The sequence below is a fragment of the Pinus tabuliformis genome, chromosome 5_2 (assembly GCF_031772625.1).
Source record: "Pinus tabuliformis cultivar Carrire ecotype Pingquan chromosome 5_2, CPIR1, whole genome shotgun sequence".
Lineage (NCBI taxonomy): Eukaryota > Viridiplantae > Streptophyta > Pinopsida > Pinales > Pinaceae > Pinus > Pinus tabuliformis.
In genome coordinates, this window is record NC_142306.1 from 60,257,403 (window position 1) to 60,282,597 (window position 25,195).

The window sequence follows — 25,195 nt, forward strand, 5'->3', positions numbered from 1 at the left end:
GTTTATGTGTTTTCTGCAGAAAGGAGTTCCATTTGTATGGGATGAATTTGCGCAACGATCATTTGATGCCTTGAAGAAGGCATTAGTCTCTGCCTACTTTTGATTCCACTGGATTATGGTAGGGATTTCCTTTTATATCTCGTAGCTGCAGAATGAACCATAGGTATGGTTCTCATTTAGGAAGATGATGCTCTCATAAAGCATGTGATTTATTACTTGAGTCGAGGCCTCATAGGTCCTGAACTTCTCTATTCTCCAGTTGAGAAGTTGGCCTTGGCAGCTGTCCATGTTGTCCAACGGCTCTGCCATTATATCTTGCTATGAAAAACTTTTGTCTTAGTGGAAGTCAATCCATTCCAATTTGTCCTCAGTAGGCAAGTGATTGGGGGAAAATATAGTCGATGGTTTTTTATTTTACAGGAATTCGATCTCGAGTTCTTGACCGCCAAGTCTAAGAAATCATTGGTTTTTGCGGAGTTAATTTCCAAGCTGCCTTGTGGAGAGGATACTGTTTATGAGGAAAGTTTTCCCAACGAACATCTATTCCTCATCTCTTCACAAGACCCCTGGTATGGAGATATCATTGTCTATCTCCAGACTTCGAAGTTTCCCTCTACTTTCTCTAAGGATGAATGTCGAAAATTACATCACCTAGCTAAGAACTATGCCATGATTGGTGATACGCTATATCGCCGAGGGGTTGATTCGATCCTTAGGCATTGTTTAACCTTAGAGGAAGAAGATTTTATGCTCAATGATTTCCACAGTGGAGCTTGTGGTGGTCATCTTTCAGAGCTTGCTACAACCCAGTGCATCCTGCGTGTCGACTACTTTTGGCCTTCACTCTTTAAATATTTTGTTGAAGCAGTCAAACATTGCCATCATTGTCAAGTCTATATTCGGAAGATGCACGTGCATCTAGCTCCTCTTTTCCCTGTTGTCACTTTCGGTCCTTTTACTAAGTGGGGTATTGATTTTATTACTTGTAATCCACCTTCAACAGCAAATCACAAATACATTATAGTGGCCGTAGACTACTTCATGAAGTGGGCTGAGGCCATGCCCACTTATAAAAATGATAGTGAAACAATGACATTGCTCCTCTTCAATCAGAGTATCTCAAGGCTCAGTATCCCGAGATAGATTGTCACTGACCATGGCAGTTATTTCCAGAACCAACTAATGTTTGAATTGGCTCTTAAATTGGGTTTCCGGCAGGAGCATTCATCTCCGTATTATCCTTAAGCCAATGGATAGGTCGAGGCTGTGAAGAAAACCCTTAAGATGATCCTACAAAGGACAATCGACAAAAACCGGTCCAATTGGAATCTCATGTTGTATTCGGCTCTTTGGGCATACCGAACCTTGGTAAATACTGCCATAGGTTTTACACCCTTTCAGTTAGTTTACGGATTGGAATCTATATTTCCCATTGAATGCGAAATTCCATCCCTTAAACTAGTTGTCGAGCTCCTCCTTGAGACTTCGAGTCTCAAAGAGCACCTCCTTCATTTGGAACATCTTGATGAGCAACGTCGAGATGCCACCATAATTAATGAGGCTCATAAGAAAAGGGTTAAAACTCATTACGATAAAGTTGTGAGTCCTCGAGTCTTTTATGAAGGAGACCTTGCCTTGGTCTATGACCAATATAAAGATGCCTTCAGGGCAGGAAAGTTCAAGCCTATGTGATATGGTCCCTTTATAGTTAAAAGAGTTTTAGAAAAAGGGACTTATGAATTAGTCGATTTCGAAGGGAACAAGTTGGCAGAGCCCCGAAGCAAGCTCTACCGTAAGAAGTTCTTTTCTTATGTAGCAGTTAGGAAATGGATTCTTTGTATATTTTGTATTTTTGTACATTTCTCATTGAGAGTTTTTGATACCAACACTTTTTCATCTATTGTGGTAGGTGTTGATGGATGATTTGGTCTATTTTGGATTCGTCGATGATGCTAGTCGGCACACTCGGAATCTCGCTTCCACAGCTTGGGTGATCTACTATCCAACTAGTCAGTTGATGGTGTCAAGGGGAGTATGCATTGGTCTTGCATCAAATAATATGGTTGAGTATACTGTTTTTATTAATCTACTATCCGAATCTATTTCTTATGGAATTGACTCGTTAGTAGTGTATCTTGATTCACAGTTGATAGTGTATGAATTAAATAACATTTATTGGGTTAGGGATCCATGTTTATATCACCAATATTTAAGAGTGAGGTTGTTGCAAAGATCATTTGTTTATATTACTTATTTGCACAATCCAAGATATCATAATTGGTTAGCAGATTCTACTTCTAATCAAGCTTTAGATTGGCATATCATTTATTCATCAACATAAAGATAAAAAACATCAAAAATTCAAACTGTATATATATATATATATATATATATATATATATATATATATATATATATATATATATATATATATATATATATAGATATATAACATCCCGAATGTACATAAGTGTGTCCAAAATAATATACAAAAATTAGGACTAAAATTCCCATAATCATATCCAGACTATCTATGACTCGGCTCAGGATGAGCAGCCAAGTATGTGACTACAGCATTAGCCACACACCTAAGTGTCCGAACCAAGTCCCATGGCATTCCAACCATGCGACACTACATGTACTTAGCGAGATCCTCTATGGCCACCATCGGTACTCGGTGAGTCAATCTCACCAAGTTCCACTAAACTGCATATAGGACCCACTTTGTATCGGCAGCTGCCTCTTCGACACCTCAGCTGTGACGCCCATGCCATGGGAATCCATTTGGTCGTACTGGCCCAATATCTGGAATATGATCATTAAATTAGTCATTTGAATCCCATCAAAAATATTTTTATGTTCATTTTCATATTTGAAAAATCATAAAAATCTTAAAAATCATAAAATAAATCAACTATTTGTTACCTATGTCTCCCTATGCCATGCCTGAAGGTAATGCCAGATTAGGATCTCCCTGGAAGTCCTAGCTGGCGTAGGCGTAATCATCCACTGTGATGATTTGATTCACCCACCAGGAGAAGAAATCATCATCAAAAGTTGTCTGTGGTACGTCCCCACCTCATAGATGTTTCATCAGATCGACCCACCTGTCCATCTGTAGATCTCACAGGCTGCTGATAGGAACTGGTACTCTAAGGCGTAGCGCTAGGACCTTATCGAAAAAGAAGGAGCACAGAATAGTCCCATACCCAATTTTTTTGGTTTGGCCATTTTTTATAGATGATAGCTGGCTCTTCAAGTTGGTGAGGAGAGGTGTACATTGATAAAATATTGTGGCGAGACAGTCTACAGCCAAGCTCATGGCATGTCGTTAAACCTAGTGTAAGGAGGCTGATCCATTCACTCTGGCTATAGTGAACAAGGTGATCCTTAATGACAAACTCTCTATGTTCCTGATTGGAATCTGGCTTCCAATTTTTTTTGGATGGCCCGGGTAGTATATATGCACATAGTCCTCTATAGAAGGGCTACCTCGTGAATGGCCTGTAGAATGTACTACCTCTCCCCTCTGAGAAATACCTGTGATAAATTAGATATCCTCAATCTCTATCCTCAATGGCATCTGATCGATCATGAACGAATCATCCTCGACACTCCAGAAGTGAATGAGCATTTCGAGCAAGCGGGTATTTGCCTTCATATTTGGAATTTTGAAAATTTTTAATAAACTACATCCCCTCAGTGCATCTAAGGCCTGTTTATCATTCATAACCTCATCATCAATAGTGGTATGCTCCCTTTCCATCCAGGTGATTGTCATCTTGAGAAAAAACCAAGTTTGTACTGTTAGTTTTTTGTTTTGAAATCAAAACAGCGTATACGTGGGTCTGTTTTATACTCAGTCGTGTCTAGGGCCTGCGTATACATAGGTTGCATATAGCCAACTCGCATATATGCCGTGAATTTTTTTTTGACATAAATTCAATGGTGAAACCTTAATTAAAATTCTTAAAAACAATCACAAATTGATGCAAGCCAAGTTTGGGGGTTACCTGATGATTTTGAGAAGATTTGAACAGTCGGATTCAGCAAGGGGCAAGCTTGCTTCTTTTTCTCCACTCCTTGTGCTCTCAACTCAAACGGTAACAATGGTGAGTCAAAAAGTGATTTTATAGACTTTGAAAATGTCAAAATTTTTCAAAATTTGATTTTTTTCATCTCATGTATCTTTTAACTTGGGAGCTTGAATTATCGAGAATATGTTGTTTTTTCAGGACTTTTTGGACGCTTCTTCGAAGATTTCAAGTCGATTCCATGACTGTTGCCCTGTCATGGCAGTTATCATTTACTTACTAGCGTATGGGTTATGGAAACCATTCTTCCATTGCATTTTGCATAACTAGCCTCCATCTACGGATATACTTGCCATAGGGTCGATCCCATTGTGTCATCGTTAGTAAACCAACTTCACTCACTGACTTTTTAAACCTTAACACGATGGTAGAGCCATCCTTTTCATGGGCATCATAGTTAGCACCTCACTAAAATTTGTTTCCCATGCTGCTTCATTTGAGTAGGCTCGGGAGTCATCTTTAGTCTTGCCATGACTTATGCACTGAAGACTCATTCCTCTTTACTTTGCTTCGCTCTAGCCTTATACCCTAAAGGCTCCTTCGTGTCGAGTTGTACTATTGCATTGCATATTGACTATTTGCACCTTTTGGCCTTTAGTCGACTTCACTTGGACTCGTGTTTAAGCCAAATTTTGACCAAGTCATCTGCAAAATCAAACTTGTAATCCCTTAACTTCTACAACTTGACATACTATGACCCATGGAAGGAACATACCTTTGAGTGTCTTTGACCAGTTTACGCCTCCCTACATTGAGAATAGGATTGTTCCAATCACAGGAACTAGATCATCTACTTCACCAAAACTCATTCTTTCCACTGTATTATAGCATTCCTTTATTCCTTTTCAAGCTTAATGAAAAAGACCAAAAAATTATATATTCCAAAAAGAGCGGGAACGGGATGATATTTCCATTTATGGTTGGTAGCTAGAGTTGTGTCGCCCTTGAACAAAGCACTCAAACAAAGTGTCTCCTCCATTTGGGTGGGATTTAGCTTGGCTTAGGTATGCCTTAACCTTGTTATTGAGTCATTCCTCCTCCAATTTGTTATCTCTTCCAATCATATGGAGAGTTCGTTCATGCATCATGCATGACGAGCTTATACAAAGTTGTCATATGTTGCCACAAAGTCATCATTTGAGTCGTGCTTTTGTTCAAGGGAAGTAAGCCTGAGTTGGCCTCTTTGCGGTGTCTCTTGACTCATTTTTCAGTCGTCCATCCCTGGTTGTCAGTACATTATTTTGTATCACATAAATTATATTGGTCCTTTACTCATGCCAATTTGAGAAGGTCCCCATTGACTTCTTGTTGGTGGGTCTTGTCCTTATCAACGACGACACCTTGCTCTAAGGACAGGCCTAGAGCAGCACCCTGGCCCTATTTTCATTATTGATAGGTCACCTTGTGCTCAACATCGATCAGTATCATGGGTCTTTGACTGAGTGGTTTCCCTTGTGTTCAATGTCAACTTACATTATCACACATTTGGATTCATGCAGTACCTTGGTTTCCATTTGACCCTATTGGTGGATACCTCACCTCTGTGTCATCTTTCATTATTGGTTGGTTCAGAGGGTTTCTGTCATGCGCCAGCTACATCTTGTGTATGCTGGAAACGTGCTTCGGTTAGGTTACTACATCTTTTCGTATGATTCCTTCCCCATTATTGGCTTGTGGGTTCCACTTGTACTAGATTAATGGAGGATTCCTTAATGCCTTCCTTCTAGTAGATCTCTCTCCATCAACTACAACTCATTGCTCTGGGGCAAAGATCTAGACTCCATGTGGTAGTACCTTGGTTTTTGCAGTCATTAGTGGTAGATCCTTCGCTATCGATAGTGTGAAACCATCATTGTCTCCTGATCGATAGATTCTTCCAGGTGTTTGACTTCAGATCATTTATTCACACTTGTTCGATTGTACTGGGGTACCTTGACTCTCATTATCATTATTGGTGAGTAGTCTCGCGTTTGTTAATGGTATACATCAATGACCAGTAATCAAAAAATTTCTCGCATGGTCGACTTTAGCTCATTCATTCCCATTGTGTAGAAATGTACCACGACGGTCAGTGAAGACCTCGGGTTGCATCAGCATTCATTGGTTCACTTGACAATTGCTCCTATTGCTGCTAGTTGACACCATTCCACATTATATGTTGCAGTCATTCATGGCGACAATTTATATGCTGGCACCCAAGTTTGTGATGTAGTTCCATCTTATTCAATCATGTTCATTTGGTACTATTAGGATAGATTTTTGACATCAGTGATCAACTTCGTCTTTCAGCTTCATTGATCTTCTTATATGTGATATTCGGACATGTACTTGTTTGATCGTGATCAGATGATCCATTATGTATTTCCAATCTTCTATACTTGTATACTTAGTGGATCCACTTGTACTTGATATGTGGACATGCTTTACTTTCTCTAAGCATGGGTATGCCCACCTCAGATAGTGTTTCTTCCTGATCTCCTTTTCTGGCTTGGCAGGCTGAAATCTGGTGAAGTTCTTCTCTTTTTTTGACAGATTTCCTTTCCATGTACTTAATACATTTCGGCCGTCATGTACCCCTTCTGACCTCATATATTAGAGGGCATCTGTTATAGCTCCAAATATCACCCTTGATATTTGTGATGCTGCATTTATGGCCTAGGACAACCCCTCCTTCCAGACTTGGTCCAAATACTTAGAAAACATTGTTTTATTCCCTGTACATGACATTGCCCTGAGCTAAACGCATGTGTACGTGGGTTAGTGTATACCCAACCCACGTATATGTCTTAAAACACTTAAAAAAATTAAATCTCTTTATTTTCAGGTGAAGATCATAGGTTTTACCTGTTGATTACCTATTAGTGCTTGTGGCCCCAACTATTCCCAAAAAATTCCCAACTAAAAAACTACTTTGAGAGAAGTATAAAAAGGCTTCAATGGGAAAGCCTTAAGGAGGAGAGGAGAGAGAGAATTACTCTACTGAGATTATGCCTCATCAAGTCTAAAGATCCCTGTGCTTCTAACACTTACCCCACTACAAGAAACCCTTGTTTCCTTGAGTTTTGATGTCATTTCACTAGTTGGGATATCCTTGTGTAAGTCATGGAAGGAGCATTTTGAATACTTGGGATTGGACGGGCATGGAGGACAATTCCGCTTGGAGCTAGCAAGAGGAAGATTCAGGTGATATCCTTCCTTGCTTTGTTTTAGTTATCTGCAATAGAGAAAGATTTGTCTTGTTCCCAAAATCAATCTTCTTTATGAATATGATGTTATTGTTATGGTTTACATATGAATAATTGTTTCAATGTATAATTAACCATCTTTCAATATGTTGTGAAGTTGATTTCTATATGATATTTTGTCCATATATTGCTATCCTTCTTTGAATTGGCTATTTTGTAGGTTCAAGGATCGAGAGGAACTCCAAGAGGGTTTGGACCCCAATTGGATCTACTCGAATGAAGGACCCCCAAGTACACATCTCTTTGCATAGTTTTCTTATTTAAGTATCATTTCTATGTGGATTGCTTGTCTTTTACTGTGGATAACCCCTCGCTCTGCTAGGGTGTTGACCCAAAGCCCTAAGGGACTCAGTCCCTCAACATTAGCGTGGTCAGTCTCATCTCCCATCCCGTTCTTGTTTTATGCTTGCCAATCTTTTGTACTACGCACGACTCACCCAGAGTGTTTATAACACATTCTTTTATGAGCTCTTGTAACCTCTTCACAACCTTACTATCACGCATTAACTTCATAAAGGTCTCCAAGAAAGTTGTAAGCATAGAAGGGTCCATCTCTTGATCAGGCTTATCCTTGCTCCCTGAGGTGGAGACCTCATTGAAGTTCTTCTTCGCTTCCATGAAGGTTTCATGTGCACACTCCAAATCAAGCTCAGCCTCCTTCACCGGAGGTTTGTGAACCCATGTACTATCTTCTGGATGTTTCCCCTTGTCAATTCCTATTGCAATTCCATTTCAGAGCACTATATTTATGTTTGGATCTTCTTCGCATGGCTCATACCTCATCATCTGTAGGTTCTGAGTTGGAAGAGGTGGTAGCATCCCTTTGTCACATATCCTTGCTATCAGCGTAGGGCAGTCTTCCATTTCATGATTAAACAAATCATAGTACTTGCATGAAGAACGAGTTAGGTTAGTGCAATCGTGGGCATAGTGTCCTTGTCCTCTGCAATTGTAGTAGATAAATTGTCCCCGACCTTTGCCAGGTTGTCCTCCACCTTGGCCTCGTCTGTGCCCCTGAAATCCTTTCCGCGCCATCCCTGCACCCTAGTCAAGGGCCACATTTCTGCCTGGACCATATAGGTAGGCGTTCTATCCATCATCAATTCGTATCTTCTACAGTTATGATAATCATGTCCTACTGACCTACAGAAGTTTCATAATAGTTGTTGCGGTGTCTGTACAAGCTTCTACAACAAATGACAGTTATCTGTGGCATGTTTTCCTCCAACCAAGCAGATAGCGCACTGTAATGTAGGCCCCACGCTCAGTCTTGCTTCAGCTTTCGGGCTTAAAGGCATTCATCCTCCTCCTGCAATATAGTTCGTAAAGACCATACAATGGTCTTTTTTATGCCCCTGAAGCTTGCATTTGAGACAACATACCTCTTCATGCACCTCTGGTAGGACTGTTCTATCCTTCTTCAAACTTTTCATCTTAAGGCAAAGATTTTTCAACTGCGCATGGATCTATTGAACCCCTAGATTTGGATCTTGCATCGGGGTTTCATGCAGTCTCATTGAAATCTCCAAGGCGTTCACCTGAGTTGTTATCTTCTGTTGTGATAACGTAACCCTTAAGTGTGGTAGTAGTGAAGCCACAAACCAATCACGATGCTACCTGTCTGTCAAGTTCATATTAGCTTCACAGATTTTACATTCCAATCTCTGATATAATTCCCAAGGTGTCTCGCATGTTTGCATCATGATTTCCTTGAACCCCACAATAGACTGTGCTTCATATTTAGGCCTACTGAATTCTTTGTTCGGCGCATTCTAGATGTCTTCCACTCCAACATTTGGGTTATCATTAGAGTACTTGATGTACCAGGTTAGCGCGTGATCCTGCAGAGCACTAACTAGGGTTTCCTTCTTCATGTTATCATTTGTAACACCCTGAGATTTGCATATATCTTTTACAACGAACCATAATTGGTTTGGGTCCTCATTTCCCAAGCTTTGAACAAAGGAAGCTTTACTGAGTTTTCCATATTCAACTGTGGTGGAGGTGGAGGTGGTACGGGTGAAGTCGTAGGGAATGGAGGTGAAGTTGGAGGTGGTGTGGGTCAAGGTAGCAGTCGTGGGAATCCTTGTCATATTAACTCAATAGAACTTCATGGAGAAGCCTCCATTATTCCCTCTTCGACACCTCGCAAAGGTGAAATCAACGGACTATATTCAAGACCCTTTTTTCCTTCCTGTAAGTTTTTGCTCTTTGCGTAGCCCCAAACATCAAGGTTGCACAATAACATTTTAATCCAAGTATTCAAGATTTCACGTACCTACCTCACCATCCTTTCAAAAACATTTGCTCCGCCTCACTATAGCTGATTGAGGTATCGACCGTGAATTCAGTTACAAATCCTCCTATGATGCAATCGAGCCAATGATCGATAGCGTAGGTGATCTTATCCTTAGATGCTTCTAACCTTCGTACTAGCTCCGTGTTACAAATCCATTTGGGCATATCAAATACCAACATTAAGATCAATGTTTTAGGGCTCATCAAATCCTAATTTTAGTTGTTTCATCCCCTAAACAAGTCAACCCTTTGAATGCATCCTTCCTAAACAGTTTCATGACTTGAAGACATCCAAAATTGCCTCTAAAGGAACCATCGCAGGTAAGCCCTTATGAAGGTGTGATGTAGAGTAGTTGAATCCACTGCCAGGGTGCTCTGTAGAGCACTTGGGTTTCCTTTCACTTGCGTTGGGTGAGAATGAGCACAATTCACATAGAGTTTGGGGAATATTCTTATCTTTTGGAGTCATCTAGAAGTTTCCTTCTCTGATCAACTCCTATGAGCTTGAAAATAGATGAGGAATGAGTTAAGGATCACCCTATACTCTCATACCTTCCTCCAAGGAACTAATTCTAAGTATGGAAGGCCATTCAATGTCACCATTAATGACAAAACCTCCTTCATCTTCCTATAAATTGACCAGTCATCTAAGTGATCAGGGGCTAGATTATGTTGAATTGTAAGGAGATAATGCTGCTATGAGACTTGACTTTGGAGAAAATGATGTGATGCCACAAACTTGTCTTGTTTTTTATGTGATGTGGATGGGATCCAAACTAAAGTAATGACTTTGAATCAGACACTGATGGTTGTAATTCCTTCTTCTATCTAATAAAGTGTTTGAACCTTTTTCCATATGTTGTGTTCTTTGATAATCCTTATATGTATGAATTGCTTCCGATTCCTTTAATTTATATTCAATGGATCATATGCTTTAATTGGTTTTTGTCTTCTGTTGTGTTTACAGGGAACTTCCCAAGCGGATTAAGTATGGGAAGGAGCGATGGAATTGATACAAGGGATACGAGAGGAAAGCAGAACTACAGGTAGGCCTTCTATCCTCTCTTATTATCTATTTCTTATAGGAAAAGTCTAAAACACTTTAAATTTGTATTCTAGGAATGACTAATTGTATAGTGAATTAGTGTATCCCTAGATACTAAATTCTCAAAAATAAATTGGCGACCATACTAGGGAAACTATCACCTTTCCTAGTAGCTTTTTCGCCTCCTAAAACATCCTTGTAGACTATATTTGTGTTCATAGATTGTAATTTAGTTGTTTGCATTCAATTTTGGTCAAAAATTGAGGTTAGATGACTCTTGAGTGGCCTCTAAGAAATCAAAGTAGGCTTGTTCACGGGACAGTGCTCTGTAGAGCAACCTTGACTGAGAGAGAGTGCTCTGCAGTGTAGTCAGGCCCTCTTTGACCCATGCTAATCAAACTTAGGTCAATTTCCCACCTTTGGAAAGTTTTTTTGCCAACTTTTCTCTACTTGTTTTCTATCTGATTGATCAATGAACGTCATGTCTTAGAGAACAAGTTTTTATCTCCTTTGCCAGCCCTACTTTTATTTGATTGATTAAGGTTTCTTTAATGTTTTATTTTTCATTATCATTGTATAATCAAAGTTAGGATATACTTGATTAATCTTTTTTTGAAATAAAGAGTCGTAAAGTCTTCTTTTCCTTCGAGACAGAATTGTCGTCAAAGTATTCATTCTTATTAAAGATTGATTGACTATATGTGCATATTTCTTTTTTTTTCATCATAACATTAAGGGATTTGTAAAGAAAAATTTCATTGTTCATATTGTAGTTTGTGAATTCTTGAAAGGAATAGCTGGGGAAATTGCATTAGTTGTGCTCTTTGCTCTTTATTAAAGATCTGATTGCTTTATTCCTACTAGTTAAGGGTTGTCATTGTTAAATTGAATGGAAATAATTCTTATCATATTAGTTTCATTTTAGGAATTGCAAACATACATCATGTGGTGAACCTTGAAAGGAAAATTCTAAGGAAGATCAACTTAAAATTTATATGAATTTACCTAATGGACCATTGTCACCTAAGATGTGTTCTGACGTCATAAAAAAAAACAACTGTCGTTAATTTGTCTGCAATACATCCCGAGTGTGATACCTAATTCTACATACGTGAGTATATCATAGCTCGTCCACCTACGTTTGGGTATGTAGGGCGGTGTTACAGTATGTAAAGTATATGGGAATTCTCTCACTGTGCGGTTTTTCATTAGACAGTGCTTATACGGATTGGTCCTCCATGTACCTTCGGGTATATATGGGAGGACAACACTAGGTTGCTATCCGTCCTTAGGTAACTACGTCGACTGCCTTGTACATTATGATACACCGAATGCAACATTTGGGGAGATTGCCTGCCCATACTTCTTGGTTCATCATGAGGTATTCTGCGGTTCACAGTTGCTTAGTAAACCTTTTGCCTAGATTAGCCCATTTTTGTTTTGTTATGGTACTTTTATTAAAATAAAATTAATTGACTGTGGATAACATCTTCCACGCTCGCTCCTTAGTTGATATTAGGTTGAAAAATATGGTGACAAATTTGGAGTTCACCGATCAAGGAATTCCTTTTGATGGGAATCTTAGTCCTTTTCCTCCCTTTAAAAATATTGGTGCTCCTTATATGGCTACATTATCCCTACCGGGACTTACCATTGGCTTGCCAATATGGTTGTTTTCGACCTCCTTGGTTCAAAATGTCATGGTTTCTCCAAAATCAAGTACACCTCCAATTGGACAAAATCAACCTTTAGTTGATCCTAAATTTGACCCTTTTCCTTCTTCCTCGGTCGTTTCTTCCTCCCCTTCTTCCTCTTCGCATGGTGAAAGTATTGGTACTAGTAACCAAGTGTCTAAGAAGAAGAAGAAAGGGAGGAAGAAGAAGAAGCAAATCTAGTAGAGGGGCAACTAAGGAACCATTGCCTTAGATGCAACATTTGATGAGAAACTGTCCGTCAAGACTCACAAAGTTCAATGTCCATTCAAACTTTGTGAAGGAGACCATCTTCTTCAAAATTGTCCTAATATTCCTCAGATCTTAGAAGAATTTTCTTCGCGTTCACATCATCATGTGTCATCAACCTCCAGATATCATGATGGTGACACACCATCAACTAGTGGTAGAAAATTTCATGGAACCAAGGGTAGAATTAAATTTCCTTGTAGGTTGTGTGAAGGGAATCACCCCATTCACCTTTGTCCCTATCTAGATGAAGCCAAAAAAGTGTTGGATAAACGTCCTACTTCACTACAATGACTTCCATCTAGTTACAGGAAACTCTCCCTAAGTCCACTAGTTGATGAGCTGACTGACCAAAATCAAGCATCGGTCAAACCCACTCTCTCTGAAAGTGAATCCTATGAGTCTATACCCGACCCAAATCAACAAGTCGAGGTAACAGTTGACCCAATTTCACCTTCAATAAATTGTACCTTTCCCAAAGAGAGTGAATATGATACCACTCAAGTTCTTTTTGTTTCTTCAGATTCTAATGGGCTTGAGGGCATTCCTCCCGTTCCATCAAGACAAGAGGAAAATCCTCCTGCTCTCGTAACGCAAGGGGTTAATTCTCCTATTTCTATGGTACCCCTTCCAAGTAGTCTGGTCACTTCCTTTGATTGAAATCGACTGGTAGGACTCCATCATCCTTCTTATGTTCCTTTCCAGATCATATTACAAGTTTTTAATATGATTGTATTGGGAACTATTATAAATGAAGGTGCATATATGAGTATCATTTCCTCAACTGCTTCGCAAGAGCTCAGTTCGCCGTCACTTGTGCCTGTTACCCAGAATCTGTTGGATTTTAATAGAGGAACCAGTCAACCATTAAGGATCCTCCCTTAGTTACCTATTACTTTGGGAGGAAAAATTGTTTATATGAATGTGATGGTAGTCCCCAGCCCTTTAGATTACAATTTACTTCTAGGGCACAACTATGTTTATGACATGGGAGCTATTGTTTCAACACTCTTTCGAGTGATTTATTACCTGCATGAAGGCAGAATTGTCACAGTGGACCAGCTTTCGTTTCCCGGTCCAAGTATGGCTTCTAGTCGACCATCTTCCCTAAATGGTCCTTTTGTACCAATTGTATCATCCCCACCATAGGTCAATTATGTGGCAACCCGTTCCATACCTACATCAACTGACGATCAATTCAATGATGTTGTACATCATGTACTGGGGGCATTGGAACCAGATCTCTCCTTCATGACCTCTTATGAGTTGTGATGAAAACGTCCATGAGGATAGTTCCTTGTCTTGTGTCAACCTCATTAAAAAATGAAACAAAGGGTATGAGCATAGTTCCTTATCTTATGTCAAGCTTGTTAAAAAATGAAACAAAGAGTATGAGCATAGTTCCTTGTCTTGTGTCAAGCTCGTTAAAAATTGAAACAAGGAATCAGAGCAAAGTTCCTTGTCTTATGTCAAGCTCATTAAAATTTGAAACAAGGTCCCAAGTTAAAAGTCAAGTATTTTATTAGATCTCTTAAAATCCCAGTCAATTATTTTACTTGTTCTTGTAAAAGAACCTTCATTCCATCCACCTGATAACCACAAATAGTCTACTTAGGTGAATGTAATGAAGCTTGGGGGGCATGCACCTAGTGGTAAATTTAAGTTTCCTTGTAGGTTATGTGAAGGGAATCACCCCATTAACCTTTGTCCCTATCTGGACGAAGCCAAAAAGGTGTTGGATAACCGTCCTGCTTCACTACAGCGACTTCCATCTAGTTATAGGAGACTCTCCCTTTCATCATGCTGGGGGCATGTAAACTGAATCCAAGCGTAGTTTTTTGTTTCAATATTGTGTAAACATGAAACTGACTCAAAGCATAGTTTTTTGTTTTAAGCTTGTGTAAAAATGAAACTAAATCCAAGCATAGTTTTTTCTTTTAAGATTGTATAAAAATGAAACAGAATCCAAGCATAGTTTTTCATTTCATGCTTGTGTAAACATGAAACTGAATCCAAGCATAGTTCCCTATGGTTCAAGTTTGTGTAGAAATGAACCCATTTCCATTTTTAACCCTCACGATTGACATTATATCAGATGAGCCTTGGTTGTTTCATTCCATCACCACCATCTCTTTGGTTGATGATATGCTTTCACTTGGTTGTTTCATGCCTTTTTTGAGGAACAATTGCAATGAATGGTCTTATTAGCCAGCCTCTTCACATAAATAAATGTGTTTTGAGAAGTTCTAACATCACTAGAACTAGTTGCTACCCTAGACACCACTCATTCCTCAAAATGGAGTCCTCTTTAAGCTCTTTTCAAACTCTCTAAATATGAAAAGATTGTCGAGCGCTTGTCCTTTCCAGCTCATTAACGGATTGGAAAAGATATCTCTCTTGTACTATTTTACGCTTTTTTAGACTTGAGAGATTAATTTACGAAAAATAACTTATGGAGTTTTATTTTTTTACTTTTGAAAATCTCTAAACATGAAAAGGACCGAGTTATCTTTGTCGTTAAACTTGTTAAAAATGTCAAATAGCGACAAACTTGTCCATCTAAACAAGACCGAGTTTGACCTTTACTAGACTCATTAAAACATCAAATAGCGATGGATTCGCCTGAAGGGTGAAACTATACAACAAGCATATGTTATCCTCCTCAAGCTTGATAAAAATAAAGAGGTACTGGTCAACAATGACTGGGGAAAGTGGAAAAAGGGGAAAAACATTTTATGGTAGCAGGTTTCTCTTGAACATGACACTTTCACTCCATCACCGTGATTATCTGAGTTGGGTTATTAGTTTGATGGTTATCGCACCATTGGTCTATCATACCATCCATTGCTTTGTTTTGGGTAATTGCTACCAATTCACTTTAGTGTCGCCAACATGTTCAAGAGAAGTCATTCAGTCAAAATCCATATTTTGTAATACCATAAACCTTCATTTTCATGACCGCCATTCCTGAAATTTGTGTCATCAGTCAAATTCCATCTCTGAAAACACTACACTCATTCTGTGTCATTGATGTGGAATACATTGTTGACACCTAATCATCAAGATTTGACGAATAATTAACTGATGTAAATAAATAATAAGAAATATGAATAGACACTGGGAGATGAAGTAAACAGTCTCTCCCTCATGTATATAAAAAATATCAACCTGAGTGAATAAATGAATTGATTTGAAGAGGAGTTACTACCTAGTCTGACATGCTATCAGAGCCAACTCCAAAATTAGCCTTTGTGTAACTCTTGGTGTCAGTTTCCTGCCTATTTTGCAGAACTCACACCTTTTCCATGCTCCTGAGGCCTGCACCCACAAGCCTACACTGTCATATGCATTTTTGGCCCATATTCCACACATATCATATTACCTTCGGTCTCCATCCCACTGCATTTTCGTTCTTACACAGTCATTGTTTGAATGCTGCTTGATAGTCATTGTTTGAGTTACCCATTGTGGTTGAATAACACCAGTCCACTACGGTTGAATACCACCAGTCTCTGCACACTATATTTTACCCTTTACATTGCATTGAATGGGTTTCCTCATAGATCCAACCCACTCCTACTTCATCGGTCAACGTGGTTGCTTCCCTCAAATCCCATTTCATCTGCCATCCCTTTGTTCGTTCTTAAAGCCGTTCGAACTGTGGTTGTTCACTGCTTCATTCCGAGCAGCCTGGTGTTGAAGACGGTGGAGGAATACAGTGGAGGAATATTGGTTTAGATATCGTATAGCATCGTTTTGGGGTTGGTTCCATTGCAGGGATCCACTGAATATTGCGTTGATTTAACATATAAATTATCCACACTAAAATACCGCTGATACCTCCATACTGGTAATCCGTTGATACCTCCATAATAGTAATACCACATTGTTCATATTTAAGATTGTTGTTTTAATATACACTGTTGTTAATACAATACTCCCTCCACCAAGACCATGTGCTCCTGTTTTGAAGACTGTGTATGAGACTAAGACCATGTGTGCGATGAGTATTGTTTTGGAATACAATATATATTGCATGATATTGATAATGGTGTGGTGAGCGGTTCTTTTTTGTCATATGAAGGTAGGTTGAAAATACAATAGTATGTGATGGTATGTCATATATTATGATATGAATGGCGATATTCTGAAAGGTGATATTTTATATGGATAGAATAAAATTTTGATCTTTGTATATTAAATCAAGAAGAAAGAATAAGGATGCATTATTTTTTAAGCACATTTTCCCAATAGAAGTATTTTTACAGTACACAGAGTTTTTTTTGCCAGCAGAAGTTTTTTTTACAGTATGCATTCAATCATATCTATTGTGGGAATAGTTCTTACTGGCAAGGAGAACTATCCTGAATGGTCTTGGATGATAAAACACACCCTCATTTTCAATGAGTTGTGAAAAGGAGTGTGTATTAGAGATGGAGACAAAGAGCCAGAACAACCTACCTCAGACAAAGAGTTCGCCATCTGGGAAAATAATAACAAAAAAGACTATGCATTAATTGCAACATCTATAAGTGAAGAGGTGAGTTGCCATATTACGCCATTTTCAGCTTCTTTCAAAGCCTTACAAAAGCTGAAAGAACTCTATGACTCACATTCTACACTTGAAGTTGTTCAACTCATGATTAAACTCTTCACTCCTAAATTACAAAATAATGATCCACTTGCTCTTGTATCCGAAGTAAAATCTATAATGCATGATATCAAAGCCACTAAGGTTGATTTGGATATTCCTCTTATCACTTTTCTCAAGGCACTTTATCCTACTTACTCCAATTATATTGAGTCATTGCAAACAAATGGAAATCTCAAAGATATTACCTTTGACTCTCTTATGAAAAAAAATGCTAAAAGAGAGAAAGCTTTTGGAAAGAAGACAACCCCTGAATCTTCTGAAGAGGTTGTGTGCCTTTCTCATAAAGAAAAGAATCTTGCCCAAGATTCTTTCAGAGGAAGAGGTGGTCGAAGAGGAAGAGGAAGATATTTCAGAGGTAGGGGGTAGACACTCTCAAGGATAAAAGTCAAATTTGTACTGCATACGTTGCAAAAGAAATGGATCACATGATGCCTCTACATGCAAGTTACCTTGGGACAAAATTGAGCAGCAAAGAAACCAACATAAAGGTAAAACTAATGACACAGACAAAGGTAAAGCACCTGAATCCACTCTTTATGTTGTGGCACAATGTAATATTGGAGTAAATGAAGACTTATTTAATGCTTCACTTGCTTCTTGGAAAAATGATTGGTTGCTTGATTCAGGAGCAACTTGCCACATGACTCATAGAAATATTTTTTTGAAGAATTTACTGACAATTAGGCTTAAATTAGGCTTGGCACAATTAGGCTTAAATTTTCTGGTCTTCCAAACTTTCTTCTGTATCATGTTCTATATCTCCCACAACAAAAGAGAAACTTGTTGTCCTTGGTCCACATCTGCCAGCAAGGTCACTCCATTGATATGTTCGATGGCAAGCTTGAGGTGAGAAAAGAATCTGACCACTCACTTGTCATGAGAGGAGTAGAAGAAGAAAGGCTTCTCAAGTTGCAAGGTACCTCTGCTCGTGCACGACGTTTCTCATATAATTCTCATTATGAAGAAGGTACACTTCCATCAAGTTTATTATGGAATGCTATATTTGGCATTTGAACTATGAAAGCCTCCGCTTGTTGAAGAAAAATGGTGTTGCTGGTCTGCCTACAATTCCTAGGAAACTTAAGCAATGTGATGCTTGCATGATAGGAAAGCATAGAAAACAGTCTTTTCATGATTCACATTCAAGAGCACATAGAAAAATTGAACTCATTCCTTCAAATTTATGTGGTCCAATGCCTATTCCTTCTACAAATGGAAATAAATATATGATGATTGATGACTACACCAGAATGTGTTGGGTTTATTAATTAAACAACAAATCTGATGCTTTTCAAACATTCAAGAACTTTCATACATGGATTGAAAATGATGCACAATCTCATATTGGCTCTATTCACAATGATAATGGAAAAGAATAAACTTCAAATGAATTTGAAAACTATCTTTGCCAACATGGGATCAAACATCAAATAATTGTGCCTTATAATCCCCAATAGAACAGTGTAGCTAAAAGAATGAATAGAATAATCTTAAATATTGCGCGCTCCATGATGTTTTTCAAAAATGTAAAGTTGATGTTTTGGGTTGATGCAGTTCTATGCGTTGTATATATAAAGAATATATGTCCATATAATGCTATTAGAAACAAGACTCCATATGAAATGTGGTATGGGCATGTTCCTTTGGTAAAGCATCTCAGGGTCTTTCGTTCCACTTGTTATGCCTTGATACCAAAGGTATATAGAAATAAACTTGGTGCAAGAAGTCGTAAGTGTATCTTCCTGGGGTATTCAAACACCTCCAAAGCATACCGTCTCTATGATGAAGTCAATAAAAATTTTGTTGTATCTAGAGATGTAATCTTTCTTTAATCATCCAAAACTGACAATGTTGTTGAGCGGCAACTTGATTTCTTGGATAGATTCACAAATGCAAAATCATTTCAAGAATTTGATAGTCAGATTCCACATATTGAAGGTGGGATTCCTATACTAGATCAACATGTGGAATATTTTTCTGAAGAACTCTCTCCCCCGCATAAAACTCCAACAACGTATGATGCTTTAAGTGATGTGATTGATATAATTTGGAGACTCAATCTTGATTCAGTCCCAACTCAATAAATGGAGCAACCTTGACCATCTACAAAAGGTCCCCAAAGTGGCTGACAAAGACACTTGAAAGTGTTCATCCTGATGAGGTTGGAAAGACAGGAACTAGAAATTCAAACCAGAAAAATGGAGGTGATGTAGATGACTCTGATTCACCTGTTGATATGGATGTTTCTTATGATTGTGAATTGAATTTGTCTATCTATTTCAAACCAACTTCCTTCAAAGAAGATGCTTCTCATGATGAATGGAAAGAAGCGATGCAAAAGGAGTATGATGCCCTGATAAAGGATGGCACTTGGAAGGTGGTTGATCCTCCATTAGGAACCAAACCAATTGGCTGCAAGTGGGTCTACAAGAACAAGCATAAAGCAGATGGATCACTTGACAAGCACAAAGACAGGCTTGTGGCAAAAGGTTTTGCACAGAAGGAAGGGGTCGATTATGAGGAAAATTTTTCCCCCACAGCAAAATGGGCTACCATTCGGACACTCTTTTCCCTAGCAACTCAGAATGGTTGGAAAGTCCATCAAATGGATGTAAAAACTTCTTTCGTGAACGGATTTCTAAAAGAGAATGTTTTTATGTCCCAGCCTGAAGGATTTCCTATGAAAGGACATGAACGTAAAGTATGAAAACTTGTGAAATCCTTGTATTGCCTCAAACAACCACCGCGTGCCTGGTATGAAAAACTAACTGAGCATCTTATGAAACTCAATTTCAAACATTATGATCTTGATGATGCAACTTTATTTGTCAAGAAAGTTGGAAAAATAGTTTTATATCTTATGGTATATGTAGATGATCTTTTGATGACAGAGAACAATGAAAGCTACATTGCGTCCATAAAGAAGGAATTGAAGAAAGGTTTTGAAATGACTGATTTGGGCTATGTTCATTACTATCTTGGTATTGAAGTAACTCAACATTTGAAGTCCATATTCCTTTCCCAAAAGAAGTACATTGGAGATCTATTGAACAATTTTGGCATGACAGAATGCAATCCTATTACTACTCCAATGGAACAAAACTTAAAGCTCACATCCATTTAAGGAAAAGAATTTGAGGATGCAACAAAGTATAGACAGCTCGTAGGAAGTCTCAACTACCTAACTACTACCAGACTAGACATTTCGTTTGCTGTTGGAATCCTCTCCAGGTTTATGTAAAATCCTTGTGAGGGAAATTGGTTTGCTACAAAAAGAGTTCTAAGGTACTTGAAGGGAACTCAAGACTTTAGAATCAAGTATACATAGGTGGACGACTTCAGCTTGATTGGATACTCTAATTTAGACTTCGATGGAGACAAAGAAGCTAGGGTATCTACTTCAGGTTATGCTATGAGTCTTGGATTAGAAGCTGTCTCCTAAAGATCATGCAAACAATCAGTTCCAACAAATTCCACAACAGAAGCAGAATATGTGGCAACAGCTGAGGCAACAAAAGAAATTGTGTGGCTCAGGAAAATTTTTAAAGATTTGCAGCTAAAACAAGAACAATCGACTCCACTCATGATTGACAATACCTTGGCAATAAAGTTGGCCAAGAACCTAAAGTTCCATGATCGAACGAAGCACATCAATACTAAATACCATTTGATTTGACATCATGTTGAGGCCAAAACAATCCATCTCTGTCATTATTCCATTAATGAAAAAATTGCAGACATCTTCACCAAAGTGCTTGGAAGAGAAAAGCTTGAATGATTCAGAACGATGCTTTGACTTACCAACATCCCTTCAGATTAAGGGGAGGAATGTTGACACCTAATCATCAAGATTGGGTGAATAAGTAACTGATGTAAATAAATAATAAGAAATATGAATAGACACCGGGAGACATAGAAAATTTTAGGGGCGAATGTTCGCCCTTTGGCGAAATTAAGGGGTTTTAAATTTTTAGTGGGCAGATATTTTGTATCATAGCACATTTTTACAAATCACCTTAAATAGCCCACCTTATTTTAAGGGAGAGGGTAAAAAAGGTAAATTTAGCCCTTGAAACTAGGAGTTACAACCTTCCATTCCCATTTTCAAGAATAGGTTTTATTTAAGTGAATCCATTTGCCCATTTTCAAGAATAGGTTTTATTTAAGTGAATCCTATGGGCCAAATACCATATTTATAAAAGAGGTATGGTAAATTAATAAAAATATAAATAAATGAGAGGTATGGTAAATAAATAAAACAATTTTTTATATTTACTCCATAAGTCACCTTATATACATGCAAGGGTGTAAACAAATAAAAATATAAGTAAAGTGGAGGTATGGTAAATAAATAAAACGTATTTTTATACTTACTCGAAAGGTATGGTAAATAAATATAAATATAAATAAAATAGACGTATGGTAAATAAATAAAACCTCTTTTTATATTTAGTCCATAACCCTCGTTCTATTTATGAAGGCTCAAGAAAGAGGTTTTATTTAAGTGAATCCTATGGGCCAAATACCATATTTGTAAAAGAGGTATGGTAAATTAATAAAAATATAAATAAACGAGAGGTATGGTAAACAAATAAAACATTTTTTTATTTTTACTCCATAAGTCACCTTATATTTACGAACACTCAAAACATGCAATATATTTAGGTGGATCAAGAGTAAAAATTGTAATTTAATGTATGTTAAACATTAGCTTGGTTAAAATAAAAAATAAAATAAAATTCAACTATTAATTTTATTAATTTTTATAAATTACTAATAGTAATTTTTAAGCTCCAGGTTTATGATAACCCATGGTATTGACCCATGGTAATACCATGGTATTCATGTGAGCATAGACTATTTAAAGGGGAAATTCTATCATCTTAGATCCATCTTAATTCTGGGTCTACCAAGTGCTTAGAGGGATAAATAGATTTCATCCCCCTAAGAGTGGTAGATGTGGAGTTAAGATGGATATAGGTTGGTTTTTATGATAATGAAGATATTAAATAGACTTAGGAAATTATATTGTAAAAACATCTTAAGGTGAATTGTTAAAGCATAGACATTGGACAAGTATATTTGTATACTTTTGTTTTAAACTGAAACAAATCCAGGGCTAAAAGGAATGGATTGATTGCACTAGTCATCCTTCTATAACTTTCCAATATATGCTGAAGTAAACAGATTGTAATTTGGGTAATTTTTCTAACTGCAAACAGGAACATACTTGTGTATTGGCAGGGTGGTTACGAGGTCCCTAGAAGTGATGAATTTGAATTTTTCTTGGTTTTATATATAGTATTAGGCTTTTCCTCATGCTTTTTGTGAATGAACGGGTGAATTTTATCCTACACCCACTAGGTTATCGATATGTAATTTTAGTAATTTTGATTTCAAAAGATATTTTAAAGAAATGCAATGATTTCATTTGTGTATTCAATAAACACAATATTCTAATGGAATTCTGCATTTGTGGTTTACCTATATAGATTCCATGGAGAAGTGTTAGTGGTGTGACATCAATTGTCCTCAAGCAGAGGCTTTAGTTTTACTCTTTTTGGAAGAAAATACTTTCTTCCAACATTTTTGAGTTTCATGAAAAATTTGAAAGTCCTAATAGTATTCAATTATGGGTTCTGTTATCACTGAAAATTCTGTTGCCAAATTTGCTTAGATTAGTTTCAGGGCAAAGTGTTTCCGCAGCGCATCAATCCTGTTTAGCAGTTTCGCAGCGCTACAGGTTTAGGTGGTTTCGTAGCGCGCTACAAAACTGGGGATTTGTCCGAAACCATAACTCACCCATATCACTTTTGTCTCCTATGGGTTCTGTGGGAATGTCTGGCTCGACATGTCACAGTGCAGGTTATTATCATCAATATACAAATAATACTGCTGTATTTTTCATCTTCAAGGTTTTCTCTATAATCCCACTATATTGGTCAAAGTTCTGGTATCTAGTGGAGGTCAATATCCTAGCATGCCTATTGTACAGAGTTCTGCTTTCTTTCAGAAATCTGCATCAAGTGGGAATCTCACAGGAAATGGCACAAGTATTTAGGACGTAAATCCAGCCTTTGGTTACCCAACATCCAACAGGATCTGCAGCAGCGGAAAATTCTTTATATGGGATTATACCTTCTTATTTGGGGGGAGGCTGCAAACCTACGGTTTATGCCAGAGTGCCTCTGTTATATCTACCATCATATGGCATTTGAGCTGTATGGGATGTTAGCTGGCAAGGTGAGTCCTACAACAGGGGAAAATGTAAAGCCAGCATATGGAGGTGATGAGGAGTCCTTTCTCAGAAAAGTTGTGACCCTCATCTATGAACTCATTGCAATGGAAGCCAAGAGAAGCAAGGATGGCACTGCAAAACATTCTCAATGGAGGAATTATGATGATCTGAATGAATATTTCTGGTCAGTGGATTGTTTTCGGCTAGGATGGCCAATGCGTGCAGATGCAGATTTTGTTTTTATATGCTACCAGGAGATGGTTGTAACTCTAAAGAAAAGCCTTTAACTGATAGAAACAGATGGCTGGGCAAGATGAACTTTGTTGAAATCCGTTCCTTCTGGCACATTCTTAGAAGCTTTGATCGAATGTGGACCTTCCATATTTTGTCTTTACAGGGAATGATAATTCTTTTCTGGAATGGATCGAGCCAGCCAACTGGAATCTTTAATGAAGTTGTTTTTAGAAAAGATCTTGAGTATTGTTATCACCACCGCAATATTAAAGCTTGTTCAAGCTATTCTAGATATAATTCTTAGCTGGAAAGCAAGGAAAGCCATGAAGTCATCAGAAATTCTAAGATATGTTTTGAAAGTTGTCGTTGCTGCTGCATGGGTAATCATCCTCCCAGTCTGTTATGCTCACGCATGGATAACCCAATTGGTCTTGGTAAAATTTTCAAGAACCGGTTTGGTGACAAGTGGGAAAGCCCTTCATTATACATTTCTGCAATCGTGTTCTAATCTGGTTCCTAATGTACTTGGGGCAATATTGTTTTTATTGCCCATGATAAAGCGATTTATTGAAAGCTCAAAATGGCGCATTGTGAGTATCCTGATGTGGTGGGCACAGCCTTGACTTTATGTTGGTTGGGCAATGCACGAAAGTCAGTTTTCTCTCTTCAAGTACACAATGTTCTGGATCCTACTTCTTGTAACCAAACTGGCATTCAGCTACTACGATGAGATTCATCCATTGATTGGGCCTACAAAGGCTATCGTGACAATGCATATTAGTGCATTCCAATGGCATGAATTTCTCCAAACGCAAAAAACAACATTGGCGTGGTGATTGCCCTCTGGGCTCCAATAGTACTTGTTTATTTCATGGACATACAGATTTGGTATACCATTTACTCCACTATCTTTGGAGGTATCTATGGTGCCTTTCGCCGACTTGGTGAGATACGAACATTGGGGATACTGAGGTCAAGATTCCGATCTTTGCCTCTAGCTTTCTATGCACATTTAATACCACCTACATAAAAACAAGAGGGTGGAGAGTCGAGTTTCTGCACTGATGATTGAACGACAGCAATGTGCACACATGGCATGCATCAGAGCATGGTAATGAACACATGGCACTGTAAATGGAGGATGACGGTGATATCGACGGATTCAGCATCCAGCCCATCATAATCAATAGGGTTCTTTCTACACCTCATAAATGGCCATCGATTTAGATTCAAAGCCAATTCCGAAAGAGGTACAGGAACATGGTGAATCGTTCTGAAGTTGACAAACATTTATAGCCAGTTTTGGGGAAAGAGCAACACCACAGCTGCTCGTTGGCCATACTGTGAGGGAAATTTCTTTCCAGATAAGATGGAAGAAGAGAACTGGAATTGCAGATAGAATCTCAGAAGTTTCTGCAGTGATCGA

General features: G+C 38.1%; 1 pseudogene; it reads left to right on the plus strand.

Moving 5' to 3' along the window:
* Positions 1 to 24,605, plus strand: part of LOC149157541 (callose synthase 3-like) — a 169,829-nt pseudogene extending 145,224 nt beyond the window's left edge.
* Positions 24,606 to 25,195: the final 590 nt, after the last annotated feature.